General features: G+C 35.2%; 1 protein-coding gene across 1 annotated transcript in view; it reads left to right on the forward strand.

The window, feature by feature from the left end:
* Positions 1 to 11,407, forward strand: part of CCDC88A (coiled-coil domain containing 88A) — a 105,433-nt gene that overhangs the window by 14,145 nt on the left and 79,881 nt on the right. The gene's annotated exons all lie outside the window — the stretch shown is intronic.

An 11,407-nucleotide genomic window follows, 5' to 3' on the forward strand; every position in this document is an offset into this window, starting at 1 on the left:
GCCTGAACGGTATGTGGAATGAAGTGGGCGGGCATCGGGAGGCCACTATGGCACGGGGCAAGCACTATGGGCAGTCTATCTGAAGTGTACCTGGCGTATAAGACGACCCCCCACTTGGAGGCATATTTTTCAGGGCCAAAAAATCCTCTTATACGCCGGCAAATACGGTATTAGTGATATGAAAGAGAGATAACACTGCAGTGATGGGATGTGGTCACCAGTTTGATTTAGAGAATGAGAGGGATGAGTCTAGGGTTATTACCAAGTTTTTTACTTGGGTGGAGAGTAGATGGGCATTGCCTTTTGTAAGTTCTGAGTTTATTTTGGATTGTTTGGTGAACAGTGAGAAATATCTTTTGTGGGCAGGTGGAAACAGGTCTGGTACTCAGGGAGAAACTAGAATAGAGATAGAGATATGGGAATTAGCTTTTTAGTTTGTAACAGAAACTAAGGACATGGATGTTAGGGGAAAAATGTAGATGAGGGCCAATGACAGTTCCTAGGAAACAGCAACATTAAAAGGTTGGAGGTTTAAGGAAAGTGGAAAAATTACACAAAGCTGCTGGGAAGAATCACAAAAGGAGTCAGTTATAGATGAATACAAGTATTGTCATGCTGGGTTGATGACTTGAGACTTGGAAACCACACATTGGTAGTGGAGCCAATTAGCACGGTTTGAATAACTTATTCAGTAATGCTTAGCTTCTCAGAAACTGACAAAGATATCTTGTAGAGTTTATTCAGAATTGGGGATTGATATGTAGATATGAGGTGGGATATTCTCAGGTACATACATAATTGAAATGAACAGTGTGAGCATTAAAGTGAGGAGGAAAGTTGGAGGAAAACAGTAAGGATGAAGGGGTGAGAAGGGGTGGAATAGTTTGAGGTCAGGGGATTTTTAGAATTTGATATTTTTGGAGGTTGCAATTCTGAGTGGTGATTTAGGGCCAAGGTTAAACGGTGCTAATGGGTTGATAAAATGGAATAGAGTGAAAAAATAACTAAAGTAGAGAAGGAATTTACTTTCTTTTTGTAGCAATAATCTCTTGATTACCACTAGAGATAGAAATTAATATTTTGAATTAAAATAGAAACTGGAAAATAAATAGCTAATAAAAAAAGTTTAATAGTAATGTTAAGTGTAACTTTATTTTAGCATAATCTTAGTATTAAAATCAAACTCTGGAAATATCTCAGTAGTTTTTTAATGTGAATACTTTCCTAGTGATGGCTAGAAAAAATAATTGAACTTCACATCATTATTGACAATAACAACACAGAATCTGATTGTTTCCTTTGCCTGGGTGGTAAAGGACCAATGAAGATGGTTTAGTTTTAGGTATTGAGTCCTAGTCCAAAGTTGTGGGGATGACCCATTTTTGTTTTGTTTTGTTAAAACTGGTTTAAAAAGGTAATTCACAGTAAAATCTCAATTAATTTGAATGTTCAGAGAAAAGAGTGTTGAGTTTTCTCATAATTGACCGCTAACTTAATTTTTCCAACTCCTTGTTTAAAGTCTTTGCAAATGAACTATTTTCACTTTTGCAAATATAATATGCATATGATGATTCAGAATCTTGTAGTCTCTAATTTTATTGTTTTAAACTTAAGTATTTGTATTAAGTGTTGAGTGTATATAACTGACTAAGATGAATCATAGTAAATAGTGATTGATCCCAAGCATGTATTTGAGAACAAATCTCTAGTTACTGGCTTGTTTGTTTTTTTACCTTTCTTTCTTTAATTTGTGTGAATTTTATGTTTTCCTTTGAGGGAGGGAGAGAGGGAGAGAAAGAGGGAGAGAAAAGAGAAAAGAGAAGAGAGAAACATTGATTAGTTGCCTCCCCCAACGGCCCTGATCAGGAACTGAATCCAAACCTTTTTGGTGTATGGAACTTTTTTTTTTTTAATATAGAGAAACTGATGATGATAAAAGGATTTTCTTATCAAATTTTAAAACTTTCTGGGTATGTTTTTATGACTGTATGCATTGTTAATTAGAACAGATTACTTTGGAAAATATTTTTTAAAAGCTTTTCTTTATTTTAGATGGCTTTATTGCTTCTCAAAAATGACAGTGATACTTGTCACTGATAATTAATCAATTGTCACTGTAAATTATCTTTGGAGGCTTTATGGACTTCAGGTTAAGAATCCGTAACTCTATTGAATTGATATTATGGGAGTGAAAGCGTAAGTCTGTCACTAATCATGGAAAATACCTCATTTATATATCTGCTCAGTTTGAGATTTCTTGAATCTCTAGGACTGACTGGGTCTGGAGCAAATACTGCCGTAGAATACTGATTAAAACAAATCTCTGTGACCCTGTTGTAAGGATTAAGGACAAGGGGTGAAAGTTAACATCACAGATTAGTGATGCCTATTGGTGCTATAAACAATCTTCGTTTTAATTACTGGCCATGTGGTTGACCACCATATGAATAAAGGTTCTATTACATTATGAAGGCACTAATTAGCATAATATTAAGTATTCAGGTCTCCATAACACGAACAGGAATTGATTTGCCAAATATAGTGTTCTCAAAGTGAAGTCACGGGTTGCTGGAGGTGTGCTTGTTTTTCAGGTCAGAATTATTTTCATAATAATATTAAGATGTCACTTGCTTTTTTGGCCTGTGTTGTAAAAGCATTGATGGTGCAAAACAAATGTGGATAAAACTGCTGACACCTTAGTATCAGTTGAGGAGTGGAACCGAATTGTATGGGTAGTCACTGTATTCTTCACACAGTGTACTTGTAGTTAAAGAGAAATCCAGTTGCACTTAGAAATGTCCTCAATGAAGCAGTAAGTTATTTTATTGAGTCTTGATCATTGAGTACATATCCGTAACATTCTGTAGGACAGAACAGGAAGTATGCTTTAAACATTTCTGTTGCAGGATAAAGTGTGATGATTATCTCGAGAAAAAAACACTTGTGATTTTTTTGAGTTGCAAGCTGAGCAAGTCTATTTTGTGGAACACTATTTTTACTTGAAAGAACTAAAAAACTATAGTTATTCATATTTGAGCATTGGGCAGACATTTTCTCAAAAATGAACAAAGTGAGCCCTGGTTCATGTGGCTCAGGCGATTGGAGCACCGTTCCATACACCAAGAGGTTGTGGGTTTAATTCCTGGTCAGGGTACATACTTAGGATGCGGGTTAGATCCCCAGTCAGGGCACATAAGGGGAAGGCAACCGATCAATGTTTCTCTCACATCAATGTTTCTTTCTCCCCTCCCCCGCCCCCAAATCAATAAGCATGCCCTTGGGTGAGGGTTTAAAAAAAAATGAACAAAGTGAGCCTGTCACTTCAAGGAAAACAACTGATAGTATGTGTTATCAGTGATAAAATTTGAATTATAGAAAGCATGAGCTTAGTAGTTCTCAATATTAAAGACCTTTTGGATAAAATATTAACATGGTATGTTTTTTTTGGTATTGAATAATAAAATGCAAAATTTGGAAGATCTCTATATAACTCAATGAACCAATATTTTAAAAATGACCAATGCATAATAAGCAACCATGGATATGCAAAAGATTATTCAACTTGCCTGAGAGACCAGTGGAAAAAAACGTCATTGATAAAATTTCAGATTCCAAATTACAACCAACCTGTAAGAAAGTACCACTTTCCTGAATTTGGTAGCATCAAAGAAGAATATCAATAATTATTTGAAAAGGCTATTAAAATACTCTTTCTTTTTTTGTAAGTTTTCTTTATGTACTTTGAGCAGAATAGTGTATCATTGCACGTTGAAAGCAGAAGCAGTTTAAGAATCCAGATGTCTTCTATTAAGCCAAACATTAAAGAGATTTACTCAGTTGTAAAAGAATGTCACTTCCCGCTAAAATTGTTTGTTTTTTGGAAAAAATGGTTATCACAAAAATGTTCTTAATGTTAACATACAATGAGTTTGTTATTTTTAGATGGTTGAATACATTTTCAATGATTAATTTTTAATGTAGTAAATATATAGAGATGGAACTCACATAAAGAAAAGCTCTTTGGAGTCCTCAGTAAATTTTAAGAGTGAAAAGGGATCCTTATACTGGCAGGTTAGAAAATTGCTAGCCTGATGTTTTAAGGGCTCATGTTGGCCTGTTCTAAAATGTGAAGGGTAGCTTTACAGTCATTTTATGCAGTTCAGATAAAATCAAGGTTAAGTGTAAGTATAGTATTAGATTTTTATTCTTTTTGTGTCCATTTGCAACTTTTATATCAAAACATTAGTTCTGTTGTTAAATCAGTGAAAATCACTCCATACTGCTAGCCCAGTCTTGGGCTGACTAGGAGATGTCATAGATATTTCTTCAACCCATGAAGAGGTAACAATGTATCATAAATTATGAGAAAGTGTAAGAGGGGGACTGTGTAATGATCTCTATGTGGTAATTACATGTCACATGCAAGAATGATTGTTTAGTCATTATAAGATTTAGTTAGTAATATATGTGAAAATATCCTGTAGATATATAAGATATTAATATTAGGTTTTATTGTTGGTCATCATGCGCAGTGATTCAATTTGTGAAAAATGGGAGAAATTAAGGTAAAGAGATACTTTTAAAAAAATAACAGTTCTTCTCCCTGATTATTCTCAAGGCTAAGATAGATACCGTACTACTTAGATAACCCTAAATGGAGGTGATATTTACCCAGTTAATTATTTTTCATAAAGCAATCATTCTGGTATTGTTATTTCAATTGTTTCATGCAAATGTTACATGATTATGTGCTACCATATAAGATATCTCAAAAATTGAAAAACACTCTGTTTACAACTAGTTTTAAGTTAGAGTGGCGTGATCAAAAACATGAGCACATGTAGTTGTTAAGCACCAACACTAAACAGATGGTCCAAGAGGATACATAACAGGTTTACAGTCTGGTTTGAAGAGCATAAAGCCATTAAAACTATCAGATTTCTGTTTCTCATAGATATTAGTCAATGAATAAGTAAAGACATAATCCTTGGTTGTAGAAGGACCAAATCTTAGAATATTAGTGTTGTAGAATTGCTAACATTTCCTTCATCTATTACCCTAATTTAAAAATCACTAATAACCGTGGTGGATAATACCATTGCCTGTTTATTGAAATTAATGTGATTTGTCGTAAGTAGGTCATTTATAAATGTGAAATTGCTTGAGGCTCTCTTTTGCTGCCATGTTGCATTTAACTTCTGGCTGGACAGATTTGAGCTATATTGCTAGGCTATTTGCCTCTACAGCATTTTTTAATTTTTATCTTACAAAAGACAATGGTTGATTTGAGATTGGTAGTTTGGAAAGAGCTATGTGTAATTAAAAAGGTACTTGCTCATATATCACATGTATCATTCAGTTGCTCATCATTTATTTTAGAGAAAGACCATATAAAATATAAATTACTCTTTTTTAAGGTATGTTTTCAAAGGGAATAATCAAAACTTTATTAATTATGACAATTCTGAGTTAATGTTATTTAGTATTTTAATATTGAACATAAAGAAAAGAGAATGTTTAGAATACTTAGTAGACTACAATATCCTTTTAGAGAATTTTGGAATCATATTGTACTACATACTGTTTGTTTAATTACTATATGTACTGTGACTGTTACTGTATAAAGAAGTAACCCTTAAATTACACGAAGGAATGGAGTGCTTTTGTTCTTTACTTTTGACAGAATAAATTATTTATATTGTTTTCTTTTCTTTATTGATTAAGGTATTACATATGTGTCCTTATCCCCCCATTGCCTCCCCACCCGCCTACTCATGCCTTCACCCCCCCTGGTGACTGTGTCCATTGGTTAGGCTTATATGCATGCATACAAGTCCTTTAGTTGATCTCTCCTCCTTCCCCCCACCCTCCCCTACCTTCCCTCTGAGGTTTGACGTTCTGATCGATGCTTCTCTGTCTCTGGGTCTGTTTTTGTTCATCAGTTTATGTTGTTCATTGTATTCCACGAATGAGTGAGATCATGTGATATTTATCTTTCTCTGACTGGTTTATTTCGTTTAGCATAATGCTCTCCAGTTTTTTGTTGTTTTTTCTTGATATATTTTTTTGTACTTCCTAATCTGCTCCATTTTTTAAATTTATTTATTTTTATTGTCTAAAATTTTACATATGTCTCTTTTTTCCCCAATTGACACCCCCCGCCCCCCAGCCATTCCCTCCCTGGGCAAGCCCCCACCACCCCAGTGTCTGTGTCCATTGGTTATGCTAATATGCATGCATACAAGTCCTTTGGTTGCTCTCTAAGCCCTGCTTTCCAGTTTTATTTTCTTATGTTTATGTGCAGTCTCACACATCTTACAACTGAATTTCTAGCATTGAATCCTACGTATATATAAAATGTGCTTCAGCTAAGTAACAGATACAATTACTTATTTTTTCCCTAGAAGCAAATAAAATGACCAGGCTTCAGAAAACATAATTTTTTGTGGGTGTTTTGCCCCTCTTTTAACATACGTGTTAGCCCTGGCCAGGTAGCTCATTTGATTAGAGCATCATCTGATTCCATCTCCAGTCAGGGCACATAGAAGAATCAACCAGTGAATGCATAAATAAGGGGAACAACAAATCGATGTTTCTTTCTTTTTCTCTCTCTCCCTCTGCCTTTCTCTCTCTAAAATCTATCATTAAATAAAAATGTTTTACATGATTAAAAGGATTATTTAATACCAAAAGTTTCATAGTGAAGAACAGCAGTCCTTCCTTTTTTTAAAGCAGTTTCTTCTTTCACTTAGCCCCATATACTATGGTGATAATATGCTTACCCTAGTATTTTTTGATTTCTCCCTTTTGGATATTATCTATTAACTTCCTGATAATAATAGATGAGGTTTTAGCTTTTTTATGCCCATCTCTATTTCTTGCCTTGTTTTTCTAATGTATTTTAAGTTCATTTAAATCAGTAATCAGCATTTACATTAGTATAACTATACAGGATGGGGCAAAAGTAGGTTTATAATTGTTTATATGAAAAATAATAGTGATTAATAAATAATACAATAATAAACTCGTGTACTCACAACTATAAACCTATTTTTGTCCCCACCCTGTTATGTTTCCTGCAGAGCCAGGTGATATATCATTACATTGTTCTTTTTAAAAAAGTACTATTTTTCCTGAAGTTAGTAATTTTCTTGATTTACATAATTTTCAATAAATCTTTCCTTTAAATATGCAATTACAGGGTATCCAAAAAAATGTACACACACTTTGAAGATGATAAAGTCAGTGTTTATTAACATACAGTTCAATTTCAAAATTTACAAGAATTTATAGAAATGAATAAATTTTTTTTGGTCAATGCCCGTTTTCAAACTGATCGATGTTCTGGTCTAGGCACTGCTAATAACATGAAGCAATGGAATTTCAGACATCAAGAATCATTTCATTTGGTATTTGTGTGCCTTCAATTCATTGACTGTTGCCAGTTTTGTACTGGAAACTTTTATGTTTTATGTATCTCCATAAAAAAAAAGTCTAGTGGGACTTTAGGATAAATTTTCTTTGTTCAAAGCTTAGTCTGGCTTCACCCATTATTTCAAATCACTTAAACCTGAAGAGTGAAAATTAAGTGAGTTATCAGCTGTTAAAGTTTCCATACATTTTTTTGGGACAACCTTTATTTTTCATAGGAGTGGAGATGAGGACCTTTCAGGCAGTTTCACCTGAGGTTAGTTTCTCTCACATAAAGATCATATTCTTGGGGTGAAAGGGCTTGTTTTCCATGATCCTAACATATGTCAGTTTGACCCTAACTCACATTAGGCATGCATCAAATGAGAAACCCATACCTTGTCATTGAGAGTTTATTGCTCTCTAGGTCCATGCCTAGAGTGCTTAGCAGTTATGCTGGTATCCAAGTCAAGAGAGTTGATAGATAGACTGTGATTTGATATCCAGAGATTCTAAAGAAGTAGGAACTTTCCAGTTTGTTTGCATATTGAAATAACGTGTGAATGGTACAGTGTAGATTAGAAATTGAAACTGAGGCTCTGAGTATCAGCCTGTTCTTCCAAAGAACCCCACTATTCTATTGGATTTCCTTATGAGTATACTAGATCATAGAAATCCCCTCAAAGTCTATGTAATTATAGCAAAGATTTGTAAATACAAAGCACCACAGTTTTATAAGAGAATACAGAAAACTTTATTCTCCTACCTTGAGACCCTTGTTAAATGTGAGTTTTAGGCGCCGAAGCATTTTTCCATAAATTTTTCAACATACTTTCTCTAGCTTATCTAAAGTGTATTTTTCACTTTTCCCCAAATTCCTAAAATATTTTCATCTGATATCCTTAGTATATACTAAATAGTTTCCTCTTTTTATCCTCAAAATTGTCTTTGTTACAAGCCATCTTTCTCAAAGGCTGAAAAAAATGTGAAACGTAAACGTAAACTTTTTTTACAAAATTTTTTTTTTTAAGATTTTGAGTAAGCCAAAATTCTAAATTCTTAAAACTTGCTAATTCTTAGAAGACCTTTTGACGAAGGAGACTACAGGCTTTTGGGCAACTGAATAAATTTCAAAGTATCATATGAGCAATGTTGGACATAAAATTTTAAAAGAAACTTTAAAACTTTACTTTTAAAAAAATCACTTTAAAGAACACAAATTTTATAACAAGTGTCAGGAGCAAATATAATATTTACTTAGTAAAATTTTTAAAAGTAGCAATGAAATCACATATGTTTATTAGAATACTAAAGGCCTGGTACACAGATTCATGCACCGGGGGTCCCTTGGCCTGGCCTGCACCCTCTGGCAATCCAGGACCCCTCAGGGGATGTCGGACTGCTAGTTTTGGCCAGATCCCGCAGGCCAGGCTGAGGGACCCCACAGGTGCACTGGGCCTCTAGTATGCATATAAGATATTTGGTTAATCTCTTCCTGCCCTCCCCTCTCCCCCTTACCACTAAATTCATCAATCTGTTCCATGTTTCTATGCCTGTGCATTGAGTGTCTGCCCCTGGTGGTCGGTGTGCATCATAGCTACTGGTCAGATGGTCCCTTAGGCATATATATATCCATCCTAAAGTATAATCAAAATCATATAGTGTCATGTAATAATGGATTTGTACTTTAAATTTGTAGTTTAGTTTCTATACATTTTCAGTTATAATATTGAAATCTTTCTTAAATATTTGTTGTCAGAATTAAATACCTAGATTCATAATAAAATATTATTGTAATGAAGTTAGTGGGGAAAGGAAATAAATCTTCTTTAGTTTGATTACTGTGAAAACAATTAGGAATATGCTCAAATAATATGATTTTTGTTTTTTTGAATTATTCTATAAGAGAAAATGCTGAAAGAGTAAAAGGATAAAATTTAGGATCTTAGACAAGTTATTACTTTGAACTACCCAGAGTAATGGAAATTTCATTTGCAATCATAGACGTTCTGGAAATATCTTCCCTTTCTAGCCACCTTCCATCTTTTTATTACTATTTTCTTAACTCTGTATTTGAATCCCCTTTTGAACTTCACTTTTTTATTACATCTTCATCTGAGGATATTTTTCCCATTAATTTTTAGAGGGGGTAAAAGGGAGGGGGAGAGACAGAGAGAAAGAAACATCAATGTGAGAGAGACACATTGATTGGTTGCCTCCCACACGGGCCCTGACCAGGGCTGAGGATTGAGCCTGCAACCAAGGTACTTGTGCCCTTGATCAGAATTAACCCTCCACCCTTCAGGCCAGGGGCTGACAGCCAAACCAGCTAGGGCTATTACCTCACATTTTTTTCCTTAGTATATGTGTGAACATTTAAGTTCCACTCTTAGCAAATTTCAATTATATACAGTGTTATCAACCATTGTTATCATATTTTACATTACATCTTCAGACCTTACCTTACAATTGAAAGTTTGTACCCTTGCCCTGGCCGATTTGGCTCAGTGATAAGAGTGTCAAACCTTGGACTGAAGGGTCATGGGTTCGATTCCTGGTCAAGGGCATGTATCAGTTGCAGCAGGCAACCCATCAATGTGTCTCTCTCACATCGATGTTTCTCTCCCCCTCCCTTCCATGCTCTCTAAAAAATCAATGGAAAAAGATCCTCAGGTGAGGATTCACAAACCCTCCCTCCCTGCCTCTCTTTCTCTCTGCCTCCTTTCTATTCTCTCAAAATAAATCAATGGGAAAAATATCCTTAGGTGACACGGATTAACAATAACAACAACAACAAAAACAAAAGAAAAAATTTGTGCCCTTTTACCAACCTCTTTCTAGTCTCTTCACCCCCTTAGCCCCTGGCAGCTACTTTTCTATTTTCTGTTTTTATGACTTTTTAAAAATTCTACATGTAAATGAGAACAGAGTATTTTCCTGTCTCTGGGTAATTTCATTTAACATAATGCTGTCAAGGTCCATCCATGTTGTTGCAAATGGTAGGGTCTCTCTCTCTCTCTGTCTCTGTCTCTCTCTCTCTCTCTCTCTCTCTCTCTCAATTTCAGAGAGGAAGGGAGAGAGAGAGAGATAGAAAATCAATGATGAGAGAGAATCATTGATAGGCTGCCTTCTATATGCCCTCCCACTGGGGATCAAGCCCACACCCGGGCATATGCCCCAACCAGGAATCGAATCAGTGACCTCCTGGTTCCTGGGTTGACACCCAACCACTGAGCCCCTCCTGACTGGGCAAGATTTCCTTCTTTCTTATAGCTGAATAATATATATATGTGTGTGTGTGTGTGTGTGTGTGTGTGTGTATGTGTGTGTGTGTGTGTGTATGTGTATCATAATGCTGCTGTGTTATGATAGTTTGTATACTTAAGTTATTTCCATATCTTGGCTATTGTAAATAATGCTGCTGTGTACCTGCAGAGAACAACTTGAAATCTTGATTTCACCTCCTTTGGATATATACTCAGAAGTGGGATTGCTGGATTATATGATAGTTCTATTTTTAATTTTTTGAGGAACCTCCATAGTGATTGCACCAATTTACATTTTCACCAACAGCATACAAGGGTTCCCTCTTCTCCACACACCAACACTCGTTATCTCTTCTCTTTTGATGTAATAGCCATTGTAACAGGTATGAGGTGATATCTCATTGTAGTTTTAATTTATTATATACAGTGTTATCAACCATTGTTATCATATTTTACATTACATCTTCAGACCTTACCTTACAATTGAAAGTTTGTACCCTTGCCCTGGCCGATTTGGCTCAGTGGATAGAGCATTGGCCTGCGGACTGGTGGCTCCTGGGTTCAATTCTGGTCAAGGGCACTTGCCCGTAGGGGGGCGTGCAGGAGGCAGCTGCTCAATTATTCTCTCTCATTGCTGTTTCTAGCTCTCTCTCCCTCTCCCTTCTTCTCTAAAATCAATAACAATATATTTTTTAAAAAAAGAAAAGTAAACTCTCTCCATCGGTGGTTCC

Source organism: Myotis davidii, unplaced genomic scaffold, assembly GCF_000327345.1.
Source record: "Myotis davidii unplaced genomic scaffold, ASM32734v1 scaffold6, whole genome shotgun sequence".
In the NCBI taxonomy this organism is placed as follows: domain Eukaryota; kingdom Metazoa; phylum Chordata; class Mammalia; order Chiroptera; family Vespertilionidae; genus Myotis; species Myotis davidii.